At 45.7% G+C, this 16,420-nt stretch overlaps 1 protein-coding gene across 8 annotated transcripts in view; it reads right to left on the reverse strand.

Moving 5' to 3' along the window:
• The window catches only part of HOPX (HOP homeobox), a 282,218-nt gene that overhangs the window by 149,609 nt on the left and 116,189 nt on the right, over positions 1-16,420 (reverse strand). For 2 of the 8 annotated variants that reach the window (XM_069626415.1, XM_069626413.1), the window contains exon 2: positions 12,037-12,170. The exons of the other annotated variants lie outside the window; for them this stretch is intronic. The gene's annotated coding sequence lies outside the window, so the exon portion shown is untranslated. The remainder of the gene's footprint in view (positions 1-12,036; positions 12,171-16,420) is intronic. 8 annotated transcript variants of the gene reach the window in all.

Genomic DNA, 16,420 nt, shown 5'->3' on the forward strand with positions numbered 1-16,420 from the left:
AACTTTTTCCGAGACTTCCCTCTCCACAATGGGGTTTTGTACGCATGTGGCCATGAGATATATCTCAGACTCGACCAGGATCGATGTCTGCCTTTTTGATTAGTTTCTACCTTTGCATGCATTATTATTTTGTGCAGATGCACCTCTAGGTGACTCATTCCCCCTTTTGTTTCTTCTTTACCGAATTCTTTTTTCTTTCTCCCCCATTTCCACCCATACAGGGTCCTGCTAAGTATTGCCCTGATGAAGGCGGAGTAGATTCTGTTCACATGGTAAAACATTTCTTCACCAATTTTGTTCCGCCGAAACGCGTTCTTCTATCAGAGGGGAAACAAGGTCCTTCACAGCGACATCTGTGGACCACCAGGACCATTCTGCTCACGTGACATGATCCACTGTTGGGAGCATGTCCTCTAGGTTAAACACCCACATCCCAGATGGTTTATTTATTCCCCCTGTAGCGTTGGCAGACCCTATCCCGACACATAATATCTTCAACTTTGGGAATTGATTCTAATTACTAATGAATACCGCTCTCAATTGTTCAATATGTTCTATTACATTGAATAGAGGCTCAACTGTACTCATCACATTGTACTTCTGTGTTTTTCTTTGATTCAATCAAGTATCCCAGTGATATACAACTGGCTTTTTGTTAATATTGTAATTGCTCTACATTTATGTTCTTTCCTTGATGTACCAATTCTAATTTCTTTAGATTGTTTGCAAGCTCTCATACCCAATTGATAAATGGGAAATGAATGTTCGTCTTCTTGATTACACATGTCTTTCCACGATGGTTTTCACTATATGTACTTAATTTTTTATGATATTAAAAAAATATTTTCTTTTTAACATCCATATCTGTTTATAGTTTAGGAGTGTTCCAATATGTATCTTTGCATGCAAATTGATAACCATTAAGGTTATGTGGGTTTAGACCGGGTGTAATATTTCTAATTCATTTACATTTCACACTGGCTAACCCCTAAACATACCAGTACCTTTTTTCTGTTGAGATTATAGACTTTGCCCCCCACTGGTACGTTACCCCCCGGGGCAGACCACTGTGGCTACAGAGTAGCCCTAATTCTGTATATAGGGCCTGTAGAGTGACTAGAGACCCAAGAGAGCAGTAACTTAGCTTACAGTGCCCTCTTGTGTCATGTTGCGCGAAAGCTGCAACATGATAAAAGAACTACGGAAAACAACGTTTCCCGGTACTGACTGTCTTAAGGGCATGTCAGTTTCCCCGTAAGAATGGAGCGAAAGCCCAGAGGAGTGCAGCGGAAGGCTGCGCTTCTCTGGCAAAGTCTAGATCATGGTGAAAAACAACAGCAAAAAGTTTAGGGGTTGCCACATGGAAGGAAAATTACCTATAATTAAGAAATATTTCCTAACACTGTGCCACACTTCAGCCCTTTCATTCACGGAGTCCAAGTTTGCTCAAATATGTTGTGGAACATCCAGATTCTATACATGATATGATATGATATCATATGGCATTTATAACGCGCCTATACACAAGTGTTTCAAGGCGCAATGAGGCAAGAGAGGGGGAACATAGGGAAGACAGAGACAACGATCTTACTAGGCCAGGTACATTGAGATCATGCAAGTGCAGGGGAGGGGGGGGAAACGTGCGAGGGGAGACCGAGAGGGGCAGTGCAGAGCATAGGATAAACAGTAAAATAAATAAAAATAAAATAAATAAAAACAATAAATATGAAGTGCAGACATCAGGTGTCAAGTGCTGGTAGGGGGGTGTAGGGATACAGAAACAGCCCACGAGTGCAAGGGTTGCCGGTGGAGGCAGTGCAGGAGCGCAACTGACGGGTAGTGGACCTGGGCATGAGAACAGAGGGTAGCCAGGTGACAATTGCAGTTTCAGTTTTGGCCAGATGTTCAGCAGGGGAGGGGAGGAGAGAAAGCAGAAGCAAAGAGGAAGGTCTTGAGGTGCTTCCGGAACCGGAGATGGTTCTTCTCAAGTTTCAGAGAGGCAGGGAGGCTGTCCCAGAGGGAGGCCCCAGCCGAAGAAAGAGATCTACCACTAACTTGTTGTTTGGAGAAGCGACTTACCCTGAGGGAGCTGGAGGCGGATGAGCGAAGAGTTTGAGAAGGAAGATATTTAGGAAGAGAGAGTTGAAGGTATTGTGGCCCCAGGCCCCAGAAGGCCTTGCGTACAATGCAGAAGGTTTTGAACTGATCCTTGCAGCCACTGGGAACCAGTGCAGAGATTTCAGTCCTGGAGAGATACGATCCCTGGGCTTGAGGCCAAGGACAAGTCTCGCAGTTCTGTTTTGGATGAGTTGCAGGGGGCAGAGAGTAGAGGCAGGCAGATTTAGAAAGAGGCTGTTGCAGTAGTCCAGCCTAGAGGGAACTAGAGCTCTGGAGACAGTGAGCTTCTGGGGGAAGGGGAGGAAGGGAAGAATACCTCTGAGGAGTTGCAGCTGGTAGTGTGACTTCTTAGAGACATCAGAGATGTGAGGAGAGAAGGAGAGTGTGGAGTCGAAGATGACCCCGAGTTTCTTAGCCTCACCTGTGGGAGCAGGAAGAGGGCCAAGAGAGGCCGTGCAGAGAGTGACAGGAAATGAGGGAGCAGGTGTGCCGATGAGGAGAATCTCAGTCTTACTGGCATTAAGGCAGAGATCATTGGCGGCACACCACTCCTGGATAGCAGACAGTCAGAGATGAGAGAAGGAGAAGAGGTGGCTGAAGGGAACCTGAAAATGAGCTGAGTGTCATCTGCATTGCACTGAAAGTTGGGGCAGAGAACGGCAATGCGGTGGGCAAGAAGTGCCAGGTATTGGTTGAACAGCCAGGGAGAGAGGTTAGACCCCTGGGTAACACCACAGGTAGAGATAGAGGAGAGGAAGGACCCAAGTTGGATCTGGGAGGGTTGATCAGAGAGGAAAGAAGTCAGCCAAGCCAGGGCCTGATCGGTTAAAACCAGGTTATCACGGAGACGGTTGAGCAGGATGACATGTTTGACCATGTCAAAGGCAAAAGAGAGATCAAGTAAGATGAAGACACAGGGGGTGTTGGAATCGAGGTTGGAATCGAGGTTGGAGAGCAGGTCTTCACGGATGTTCAGGAGAGCAGTTTCCATGCTTCTGGCAGCTCTGAAGCCAGACCGATGGTCATGGAGACAACCAGCACATTCAGTGTGAAGATTGAGATGGGAGATGGCCAGCTTTTCCAGGAGTTTGTCCAGGAAAGGAGTGAAGGAGATTGGGTGGTTAGCCAGGCAGGATGGGTCAGCAGAGGGTTTCTTAAGAAGAGGGTCACAAAGAAGTGCTTCAGCGGGGAAGAGAAGACTCCAGTGGCAAAGGAGTGGTTGCAGAAGTCAGCCAGAGCAGGAGCTAGGGTGTCAATGTGGTCGTTGATGGTTTTGGAGAAACAGGGTGAACTTGTTTTAACCAGACTTTCATTCCTATATATATTTACATTGGCGCATCACCTGCAATATTTACACTACATAGCCAGCCTCATGATTACTTTGTCTCCTTGCGTCACTGCGTCTGTACATTTGTAAAATGTTTTGCATTTTATTCAGTGCTTCTCCGCATGTGCAATCTTCATTTTGCTCCTGAAATGTTGCTCACTTCACTACTTTGTCATCAGATTCTATAAGGTCTATATTCTTTCTTCATTGGCATCTCTTTTGGGTATGTCATGTCTGCTTCATGTGATGTCACCAAACCTCTCTCTCATTACTTTTCACACTTCTTCCGGAATTTCCTTCAGGAAAGCGTCATTTCTCTGCGGATACATGTCGGTTTTCTCAATGGATACCTTGTTTCAATGGCTTTTCGAGATGTAGGCACCATTATTGGATTTGCGCATGTTGCAATTTCCAGTTGCCAACATATAGACAGAATAAAGGCGGAACTTCCGGTAGAGGTACTTGACTCATCCTCTACACTCCCCCTCTTGGCGATTCATCAACCACTCTCTCACCAGTCTCCACATTCAGACATCCTCTTCTGAAGAAGTGCTTCTTTGGAGTCCATGGGGGTCATTCCGAGTTTGGAGGTAAGTAACGTCCCTTACCGGCATGGTGCAAATAGCGTGTCCGTGCTGGCACCAGTCCGCTAATAAAGGACTATTACGACTTTGCGGGCATGAGCTCTGCGCCATGCCGGTAAGGTACCTAGCGCCATGCCACAAAAGGCTCCCAAAAAGCCCTTACCGGCATCAAGCTAGCCGCTGATTACACTTCCGACATAGTCCAATGCGTCATTAGCGGTGACTGTAAATAGCGGTGACCGTAATTAGCAAACACCACTATTTACGATCACCTCTAAATAGCGGAACCGGAAATAGCGTCATCGCACAGGAACGGGAAGGAGCACGGCGGCCATCTTTAAAAACACAATCCATTGCCATCCTCAGCACACAGGACCCCTGCGACACTGCTGATTGACTGAAAAGTACCTCCTACAAGCCAAGAATGCCTGAAGCTCTGAAGAAGGGCTCTGCCCACCTCAGAAAGGAGAGATTTAATCAGGACAAACTGCAGATGCTTGTGGACACTTTGCATGAGCATGCAGGCACAGTCTTCAGCAGCAACATGAGGAGAGAGGCAGTGCAGCGTAAAAAAGAGATCTGGGCACTTGTTGCCCAGAAGGTTAGTGCAGTGGGCAACACACCCTGCACGGTGAAAGACTGCCGTAAGCGGTGGGATGATCTGTGCCTAAGGGTGCGCAACATATTTTCGGTAAATCGCACCGAAGCCATGAAAACTGGAGGAGGACCTAGTTCACTCATAAAGCTCACCCCGTGGGAGGACACATGTGCACGCATGATTGGGTCTGAATCGATTGAAGGCGTAAGGTGAGATGGAGTGTGGCGCCACGACATCTGCTGATGGAGGTGAGTGTCCAAAGTAAACACTGCTAAGCCAAATCTGATGAAAGTCAATGCCAATTTCTGTCCAAAGTCACGCCATGGTCGGCCACACACACACTCCCTGTAAAGTAGGCCAAAGCAACTGACACACATACTGATGCCTGCTGCAAGGCTATATCGTACATGACACATACCACACAAAGTAGGAAACTCCACGAGGCACACAGCATGCATGACCAAAATAGTGAGCATGTCAGACAGCACTGTTCCTGGCCAACATGAGTGACTCCGACATATGGCTGCATTTACCACCCATGTATGAAATGACGTGCCCTTCCCAAAACAAATGCCTATCACCCACAATTGTGTGGATGAGCAATTGTCCCAATGTATGTATGATGCCTATCCAAACATCATTCATGCTGTCCCTCTCTTCCACCCCCACAGGCAGTGAGCATGACAGCGAAGAGCAGGACACCACCTCTGCACAGGCCACACCCAGTAGGAGGTCCCAGGAGGACAGCAACCGTCCGTCAACCTCCAGGGGACAAGCCAGGGGGCGCCGTGTCCCAGCAACCAAGCCACCGCAGGGACACATAGCACCTGTACCACCAAGGCCCGTGGAGGGCACACCACCTCCACCCCTCCACCCACTGATCTGCCTGGAGACACCTGTCAGACACCCCATTCGGAGGAGTCCAGTGTGGCTGGGGAGGTGGCAGCCACGGCACCCCTCACAGTGGAAGACAGCCCGGATGACATCTGGGGCACCATGGAGGATGATACAATGGATGTGGTCCATACCCCAACCCAAATAGCATCCCCCCAGGTATCTGCGAGCGATACCGTGAACACCAACACCCCAGAGCAGTTTGGCCATGACCACACCCAGGGATATATCAGTCCAGTATTCAGTGTTGGGGAGGATAAGCAGGCTGGGCATGCCAGCCAGATTCCCAGCACAGCCACAGGTGCAGCCGCAGGACCACAGCGGGCTGACCTGCTCACTGCACTCATCAGAGAATTTGTACAGGACAACCATCAGGCCAGAGAGGAGCGGCGTACAGAGTGGTCAGCACCGGGCCGGTCCTTTACGGACAACACCAACCGCCTCTGCGAGGAGGTCTCGGCCCTCCGCCAGGTGCTAGGGCGCATCGCTGATGTCTTGGAGTCAGGCCATCCCGCCCCACAACCCCAGCAGGAAGCCACACCATCCACCAGCAGTTCAACCCAAACCAGCCCGCTCCGCCGGTCGGTCCATGCACTGCGCCGACGGGACATGCCAACCCCTGGCTCTGGGAGTGCCGAGTGAATGTTATGGCAGCCTCATGTTGGCTTTGTGGACTCAATGCGACTTGTGTGGGGGAGTTATGGGGGAGGGGGAGGAGAGTGAGGGTGTGTGGGGGAGTTGTGGAGGGAGAGGGAAGGGGGTGAGGGTGTGTGGGGGAGTTGTGGGGGGAAGGGGAGGGGGTGAGGGTGTGTGGGGGAGTTGTGGGGGAGGGCGAGAGGGTGAGGGTGGTGGAGGGTTTTGTCACTTAGGTTAATATTGTTACATTCAATACACCGGTTGTTTGAAAAAGAAGACCAGAGTACACATTCATCATTGCGCATGTATCATTTAATCATTCGCAGTCAGCGCTTTGGCGTAAGGCGCTTCGTAAATAAAATAAAATACAAATACAGTGCATAGTGTATATGTACCCCCACACCCAGTGCCCTATGTCCAAACATTATGTCACCCTCTGCTGACATGTGTGTCAGAAATATTGTGCGATCACTGACTGGCGCACAGCACGTCCCTCCTGTGCATCGCCAACGTGATGATGTCCTGCCACATCTTCCTCATGATATGCTGGAGACAGCAACATAGTGCATATGCACTGCATGGTGCAGGATGGTGTTACAGAGGGGGAGGGCCGCTGATGACTGGTGCATGTGTTGTGGGATGTGGGGTGGTTTCCTGTTAGTCATGTAGTGATAGGTGTCAACCTTACTTCCTTACTATGGGATTTGGGTGTCATGTACCGTTTGTGAAGCTTTGGGGCGCAGTATTCGGTCATGTGCACATCGTGCAGTCACATCAACATTGGCAGCATGGTGGAGTATGCATCCCCCCCATTACCACCCAGGTGGAGTATGCTTCCCCCCCCATTCCCACCCAGGTGGAGTATGCTTCCCCCCCCATTCCCACCCAGGTCGAGTATGCTTCCCCCCCATTCCCACCCAGTCAGGCAACTCACCAACCAGCCAGGCCCGTCATCCAGCATGTCACTCCATGAAGCGTGGTAGCGTGGAGTTCCGCAGGACCATAGAGTCATGAGTTGATCCGGGATATCGGGCATAACAATGTGTGATGACCTTGCTGGCGTCGCATACCATCTGCACATTGATGGAGTGGTATTGCTTGCGGTTGCGGTACACCACCTCCATGGCATGCGGGACCACCAGACCACCAACTCCACGTGGGTGCAGTTGAGGGCACCTACACAATGTGGCATGCCTGCAAGTGCATGGAAGCCAACTTTTGTATCAAATATCTCCTGGGGAGTCCGTGGGAGGGATATGTAGCCCCCTGTGTGCTTGAGGAGGGCATCCAGCACTTGGTTCAGAATCCGGGAAAATAAGGGCTGTGATATGCCATGCATGTGCCCCACTGTGTGCTGGTAGGTGCCTGTGGCAAGGAGCACAGACACTACCTTCAGTAGAGGGGGGATGGCGGTGCGTATTTCAATGAGGCTCACTATGTCGTAGTGTATCAGGTCCACTATGGTGGTGTTGGTGTCCCGGTCCAGCCGGTACAGGGTGTGGATCTGCTCAGGTGTTAGATTGAAAGGACTGGCTATGATGCGAGGGATTGGGGGCTGCCGGCGTGGTAACGGTGGCTGCACTGGTGGGGCATGCTGGGCCTGTCTCACCCTCCTTCTCACCCTGCCTCTCCTTTGTGGTGGCGACTGTTGTTGTTGTTGATGTTGTGGCAATGCAAGCAAGTCCTCCAGCTCCAGTAATGCTACTACTATTGGAATCATCTTGGTGTGGGAGGGGGTGTGGTGTGTGGGTGTGCTCCTTTTGATCTGGGCCTGCCTCCATTGCCTCCACCTGTGCTGATTGTGTGCACCTGTGGCAGTTTGGAACACTGCTAAGGGGTTTTTACAGCATGTCGGCGATGCCGGTATTTACGGCGTGCCGGTAAGCACTTTTTCTGCCTTCATGAGGCCGTTATTTGCATGTCCGCCTCACTTGTGATCTACTCCAGTTTACGGCATGCCACTAATGTCGGCATGGTGGGTCGCGTGCGCGCGACCAGACCACTATTAACAACATCGTACTTTACGATGCCGTTAATAGCAGTCTGGTTGGTCAGAATATGTTGTAGCGGTAATCGATGCCAGTATTCCTTTACCGGCATCGCTTTTCCCTTAGCACCAACCTCGGAATGAGGGCCCATATCTTTATTACTCCCTTCAGGCATCCTGCTGATTTCATATGTTCTTGACTACTCCAGGTCATAAGACTGCATTGTCCATTCGGACTGCAGTAAATGCAACTTCCCACATACATCTTGTGGTTTCTCGGATACAGGAATTTCGTTCCCTCAGGTGCATGAATACTGGCCTTGAAATAGTCTCAGATTCCTTCATCGGTCAGCTCTTTGGGTCCAAACCAAGGCTCGACATCAAACATGATCTTCATTCCTGTTGCTTTCTTTGCAGTCTTTTTGCACTGTGTCATTATTATTCTGACCACACAGAATCAAAGCATCACACACACACATCACTAACAGGGCTCCAAGAAACTTGAAGATATTCGCCATCCATTGTGGAACCCATGAGAAGATTGACGCAAACCAGCTGTCATCAGCAATGTCTTCCACTTCATCTTCCATCTTGATGTGCAAGTTTTTCTAACATTGTTATGGCCTCGGTCAAGGTGCCATTTGCGTCATCATGAGAAGGTATGAATGTGCAACATGATTCTCAGATTTTGGCGCAAACATATCCATCCATAGCTGTAATCATATCGAGGACATATCTGTTCTGAAGAGTCATCAGTCGTTTGGCTCTCAGCTCTTCCTTGATAGCATTGAATCCCTTTATGGTAGTGTTGATCATCTGCAGGAGCTCCCATCTTGTTATCTGTAACCATTTGACATTGGCCATCGTCTGGATCCCTGGCATAAAGATTGTAGCAAGCATTTCTGAAGTCTGACTGAACAACCTGTGTTCATACGGAATAGAAATTAAGGCTTCTATTGATTTAGCTGAGAAGTAGTTCTCTCTCTCTCTTTGTTTGATTGAGGAGTCCAATAGATATCTTCTTTCTCAGGTGAGCATCTGCCTTTGAGAACTCACCAATGTTCAGATCACTCTTTGGAATCACTAATGCTGGAACATGAAAATCACCATAGAACAATGTCCTCCCCAATCTCTGGGTAGCTTTATGTATGCTGTGGATCCGCAGGCCCAGTAGTGGTCCATTATCACTACTGTCCCATCCTTCATTCCTGGTACATCGAAGATTTGCCTACACTGCTGATTTTCTCCAACTTTTCATGTGCCATAGTTTCTGAAGCAATAGTTCTGCACTAGCCAAAGGCACTTTCTGCAACGGGCCTCCTCTGTCTTCGACCCATGTCAGCAGCTTTGCAAGCCTCAGCCAGAGAGTCTTGCATCCCTTTTCAACACGGTCTATAACTGGTTTATGATATCCAGTTACTGCCACAGCTCTGCATACGACTATGCCTTCTTCCCAGCCATCTAGAGAAAGTACTGTTCCCCGGATCTGCACCTGTCCTCTTTCCTTGCATCTTTGTATTTCTTCATCAGTCTTTCCTTTACAATTGAGCTTTCTATTCATTTCCCATCAGATTCCTGCTCTCTTCATACCAGGCTGTTCGTATCTTATTACATGGTCTCTGGTCTGCGCCATTTCTCTTGTCTTTAAATCGTGAACATAATCATCTTATTCTGGAGCTGTCCATTCAGTTTCCCATACCAAAGATGCTGTTCGACCCTGAAATTGACCTCTTGTATGGCAGAGTGCAAGGTGAGTTAAGCAATGAGCTGCTTGGACATCTATCTTTATAGCTATGAATATCTTGGACTTCCCCATAGCATAAAGTAGGAGAGCACATAGATAGCAATCTTCCTCAGAAGTTCTCTTTCCTACCTCCTTCCTGATACCACATGTTGTTCCCCAAAAAAATATATAAAAAAATAACAAAGGAAACCAACTGATGTATTATTACTATGGTTCTGATTCCATTGGTACATTGGTACATTAGTTGGTTTCCTATTTAGATTTGTTCAGATGACCAGGGGTTCCCCATCCAAGTGATCCCCTTCACTCGCTTGGGCCATCCGTTCTGGAACCTGTATATCAACATTTAGGATTATTGTGATTTATTCCTTTGTTATTTTTTTATATTTTTTTTGTAGCAGCCAATACTTGAAACTAGCACTTTATCACATCATGCACTTTATCCTTGTTGCACAGTTGTATGTTATTTCTGTACATTGTATATGAGCATTTGAATGATTTAATACTCATTTTTAAAGATATAAATTCAAATAAATAAATTCAGTATTTTACATCTATTCCTGTTTTATGTAAGGTGATCTGCGTGGTGGTCTAGGGGACGTTTTCCTTCTCGTTTGGTGGGACGATGTCCTTTAGAGTGAACCTATTCTTTATTCCACTGGTATGACCCCTGTTCATTACTGTTTGTTGCTTCCCTTCTGCCAGCGAATTAGGGGAAACCCATCCATTGTTTTGTTTAATACTAAGCAATAGACAAATCTGTTCAAATGCTTCATTAACAAAATGGGGCCCATTGTCGAATCTCTGCACCTCACATACTCCCCATCTAGGAAAGACTTCTTGGACTAAAATATTTGCAGCGAAAGTGGCATAGGGTGTGTACATGGACCAGCTTTGATCCTTCTCGAAAAGGGACACACCATCATTATCATATACCTATATCCACTATATACTTGCAGAATATCAACATAATTGATATGTAAATGCTGAAAAGGACCATTTGGTGGAGGAATCACTCCTCTAATCATTCGCAATGTGTGCCCAGCAGTAAACATTTGACATACGATGCAATTTACTACATAAAACAAACAAAGAAAGAGGGGGGGGATTTGCCCCATGAGCAGAAAAGGAGGGGACAAAAGACCAAAATAACACCGTAGATCCCTTACTGCTATGTATCAAAATCAACATGATTAAATTGTTCAAAAAAGTACCAAACTCTGGTATCATGCATTTTTATGAAATTCTCTGAAAACAAAAAGGGCAAATTTCTAGAAAGTTATTTGAAAAGTTTATTATTTAGACAAAGAAAATCCTGATGAGCATAAAGGTTGTAATAACAAAGAAGTATAACAGAAATTGTTAAAACACTCACAGTTGTAATTCACAATTTTGTTTAAAGAACAGAAAACAATCAATTATTCTTTTTTTGAGAAGCAGAAAAAAATATTTTTTAAAATAGGTTCTTCTTTGTTGTAAAGTCACAAAGAAGAAGTAAAAAAGGAATGGAGTACTAGTGGAGAGAAGATATATGGACGGTTCTTAAGGTAAACAGTTCTTCCTTCTCTACACAGAACAACCGTATCCTCTCAAACTCTAACTCCAATATTCCTAATGACAGGTCTGCCTACGTGTAGGTGTCAAAAAAATATTTCAAGAAAAATCAAGGTTGACATCATCACAACAACGTTTCGGCTGAAATGCCGCCTGTCTGGCCATAGTTTCTTTACATAGTTGAAAGTTGCCTTCCTCAGGGCGAAAGAACCTCACAACAGTTTAACCCTGTGGGGAAGCAGACATGAAAGAAAATGAAATTAAATTTAAAAGCATAATGGGAGCGAACTCCAAAATTTGAGTAAAGTTGCCCTTGTTGTTTAAAAGAGAATAAATTAGGAAATAAATTACCTCAATTTTGTAGGCTGTGGATAAGTTAGAAAAACAGGCGTGAAAACGGGCTCAGGGGCCCACAACAGTAATGCCTGAAGAGTGGAACCAACAGGGCCCTTGGTGTAACTGCATCGAGTTAGGACTCACATTGGAAAAAAACAACAACTGAAATGGAAGGGGGAACTTATCAGAATAAAAGTGAAGAAAAGTACAAATAGAGGTTATCCAAATGGGGAGAGGAGTGTAGAGGTATGTACTCACATGTGGATTAAATCCTGTAACTAGATAGCATGCACAATTGAAAGGTGCAGTCTGTGGAGTATATAGTGCGGAGAGCACATGCGTCGGGTAGCCTAGTGTGGTCCCATATCACTGGCATAGAAGGTGTACAGCCTCTGAAAAATAGAAAATGATGAATAGTGTTAGAAGAATGGACAGATATATACTGTAAACACTAAACTGTGTTTAAGAAAGAACCCACGAGAAATCGTGTTAGAAGAATGGACGGATATATACAGTAAACACTAAACTGTGTTTAAGAAAGAACCCACGAAAAAATCGCGTCTTACCTATAACGACTTGACCAAAGTATAATGCAGATGTACGAGGGGAACAGCCTTTCTTGAAACCCTCTCGCAACACTCTGCAAAGCGAGCACGAATGTTCATATAGCCTAAAGAGGGCAGGAGGCCTAACTCGCCATTTCATTGGGCCTAAAAACAAGATGTGTGGATAGGCTGAGAGCTGCCCCACCTGCATGTCACTCACTTGGGTGGATACAAAAGGGCGCCATGACAGCGGCCTCTGTAACGTCAACTAAGAGAAGCTGCCGCACCGGAAAGCAGACAGAAGCCTGCGGAGAAGCGTCCGGCTGGGGAGCAGAACACATGCTGCTGGAAGGAGGCAGCCGCCCGCAAGGCAAAACCCAGGTGTGGGATGGAAGCCAAAACATGTTAAATTGGACTGAAATCCTCATTAAGTCCATTAATGTGAGTGGATAAACGATGGATCCATCGAGCCTCCTTCTGTAGGAGGCAGTGGGTTATGTTGGGCGTATTTTTGACCACATCCAGAATCCACCATAATATGTCATTAGCAGAGTGCTGTAGCTCAATGTAGTGACTTACTAGGGGTGCGGTAAGTGTTTTACACCTGATTCTAGATCGATGTTCTGATATTCTAATATGTACCGGTCGTGAAGTTTGACCAACATACCGAAGGCCACACGGGCATTGGATGCAGTATACCACATGTGCGGTTTTGCAGTTTGTCATAGTGGTAAATGTCCATGTTTTTGGCCCAATTTTGAACTCCTTCATTTTCCTGGTGAATTGACAGACAGAGCAAGATCCACAAGGGAAATGCCCTGTGGTGGTCCTCAGGTCCCACAGACCTATTCTGGGGGCGGCTTTCTTAAGGGAAGAGTGCACAAGTTTGTCACGAATATTGCTGCCCCTCTTGAAAGCAAAGCGGGGAGGAGGTGTGTCTGGCAGATTTATTTTGACAATGGGCCAGTATTTCGAGATGAGTTTTTTAATCTCGAAGGTCTGAGGCCCATGGGTCAATACACATGTCATCTGTGAATTGTTCTTATCCAGTACTGAATTGGAATTTTGTTTGGGCGTGAGCAAATTGTCACGGTCAGTAAACCGAGCCCTTTTGTACGCTTGTGTGATCAATCGTTTAGGATAACCTCTGTCTCTAAGGCGACTACTAAGCTTATCTGCTTGTTCATAATAATCAAATAACTCGGAACAGTTTCGCCGGATCCGGAGAAACTGGCCATAGGGTAGATTATCCCTAATATGCCGAGGGTGATTGCTGGAGTAATGTAGGAGAGTATTACGGGCTGTGGTTTTACGGAAAAGCGAACACTTCAATTTTCCAAAATCATCTTTAATTATTAAGTCTAGAAAAGGGATCTGAATATTGCTAGACTCCATGGTGAACTTGATATTAGGATCAACGTTATTCAACCAATCAAAGAAGAGTATTAGCTCGGCTTTAGTGCCTGTCCAAATAAATATGATGTCATCGATATATCTCTTCCATTTGGTTATAGAATAGCGGAAGGGATTGGTGGAAGATAGAATGTGACGAGTTTCAAATTTGAACATAAAGAGAATCGCTAGGCTCGGCGCAAAAGCAGCCCCCATGGCCGTACCTTTTACTTGTAAGAAAAACTGGCCATTAAATTCAAAATAATTTTTGTTGAGAGCTATGGCCATAAGTTCCAAGATGAAGTTATGTGGAACGCGATCCTGAGAATCATATTCCAGGAGAACTTCTCGCATGCATTCTATCGCTTGATCTTGTGGAATGCTAGTATAGAGGGATTGAATGTCCATTGTCACCAGTAATTGAGTAGTGTTGTCAAATTCAAGATTTTCAAAGATAGTAATAGTGTCAGTCGTATCTCTGAGGTATGTCTCAGTTTTTACGCTAATAGGTTTCAGAAATACGTCAATAAATTTGCACAGTGGTTCTAAAATCGAACCACAGCCTGACACTATTGGTCTTCCGGGTGGGTTTTCCTGATTTTTATGTATCTTAGGTAAAGAATACATAGTCGGAATACGACTTTGACTGGTAATGAGAAATTTAGATTCTTTTTCCGTAATCCATTTGCGATCTAAAGCAAATTGTACTACGCTTTCAATTTCTGTGCGAATGTCTCGGGTGGGATCCTTCCTAAGTTTCTTATAGCTGACATCATCTTGTAATAGCGTGTCCATCATGTTGATATATTGAGCCTTAGACATAACTACAATTCCACCTCCTTTGTCTGCAGGTTTTATGACAATGGAGGGGTTGTTGGATAGTTCAATGAGAGCAGAGTTTTCTAATTTAGAGAGATTATGTCTAAGAGATTTCTGTTTTGAATTACTTTTGAGTTTGTCTAAATCTCGAAGGACACATTTTTCAAAGGTCAAAATTTCTCTTGTGACTTCATTGTCTTGGGGCTTGAAGGTTGAAGGGGCTCGTAAGCCAGTGTCTAGTTCCTGCTCATTTCCTCCATGTTCATTAAAGAAAACTTTGAGGCGCAATGTTCTAAGGAACCGGCGAACCTCAAGTTCTGTTTCAAACCAATCCGTTTTTTGTGAGGGCACAAATGAAAGCCCTTTCGAGAGAACTTTAATCTGAGGAGATGTAAGATCAATTTTGGCAAGATTAAAAATTGGTATGTCGCTTTGTTCAACTACCTGTTCAGACGACGCCGTCCGCGAAATTGGCGGCGCGGTTGTTGATAGGGGGGAAACCATGGTTGCCCCCAGAAAGGCCCTCCGGGGCCACCTCTGCCTAAAAAAGGCTGCGGTGGTAAAAAAGGTTGTTGGGGTGGGTGATTTCCAAAGGCTTGTGGTGATTGCCGGTCTTGTCTGGCCTGACCGTCTGAGCTGCTACTGCTAGAATTGGAAAAAGACACCCACCTACGTCTGCCTTTATTTCGTGGTTGGGAAGTTGACTGTGTTTTGGCGGCTTCAATGTATTCCTCTGTGATATATGGGAATATTTTATCCACTTTAAATTCCTGTATGTCAAACTGAAGTTTCTTTGTTTTTTTGCTTAGAGTAGTCGACTTAAAGTCGTCAAAGAGTTTATTAGTTTTCACTAATTGTTCACGAGCGTTAGAGATAGTAGTGTTCTCTAAAAAGGTTTTCTCTTCCTTTTCAAGCTCCTTCTGTATTTCTGCCCCAAGACGCTGGGCAGTTGTTATGGTAAGGACCATAAGGTCCCTACTGCATTTAATGGCAATGTGGCTAAAGGTAGTAGTGTATTCCTTGTCTGTAAGAAACAGACAAGGTTCATTGCGAACTATCAATCCCGCCGGGATGGTGTCAGCCCTTAAATACTCACGTAGGAAATGTCCATGGAGTTCTGTCCTAAAATGCTTTTTTTTGAGTTTCAATATGTCGTCACAACACATGGATTGGGCAACCCCCACTCCTGATCCTAATTGATCAAATAAAGACGGGCCTCCTATAATCTCAGCGGTTTGTTCAAGCGAATAGCTGAAAGTTTGTGCTTCTGCCATTCCGTATTGCTTGACCAATGGGATCCCAACAGTGGGGATGCAGAACTACCAAGGGTAGGCCATGGAAGCCACTCCCACAGCCAAGGGGAAAAAAAGGTTATAAATACCTGCCTCTGAAAAACATAAATTAAGTGTGTTCTTCAGGAATCCTCATTAATTGCGAGATAGCTATAAAGAACGATCCCCAAGCAACCAGGTTGCTGAATATGCAAACAAAGAAAGAGGGGGGGGATTTGCCCCATGAGCAGAAAAGGAGGGGACAAAAGACCAAAATAACACCGTAGATCCCTTACTGCTATGTATCAAAATCAACATGATTAAATTGTTCAAAAAAGTACCAAACTCTGGTATCATGCATTTTTATGAAATTCTCTGAAAACAAAAAGGGCAAATTTCTAGAAAGTTATTTGAAAAGTTTATTATTTAGACAAAGAAAATCCTGATGAGCATAAAAATCAACGTGTTCTGACAGGTTTGGTACAAACTAATCCTCCGCAATAGCCTCTGCAAGGCTTTCCCTAGCTACATGCGCAGGGTAGTGTAGCTGTTCTAATGCTAACCTTAACAAGACTACAGGCATCACCGCTTTACCAGTGATGTCCTCTTCCCACA

The sequence above is a fragment of the Ambystoma mexicanum genome, chromosome 6p (assembly GCF_040938575.1).
Source record: "Ambystoma mexicanum isolate Mex_15411 chromosome 6p, UKY_AmexF1_1, whole genome shotgun sequence".
NCBI classification, from domain to species: Eukaryota; Metazoa; Chordata; class Amphibia; order Caudata; family Ambystomatidae; genus Ambystoma; species Ambystoma mexicanum.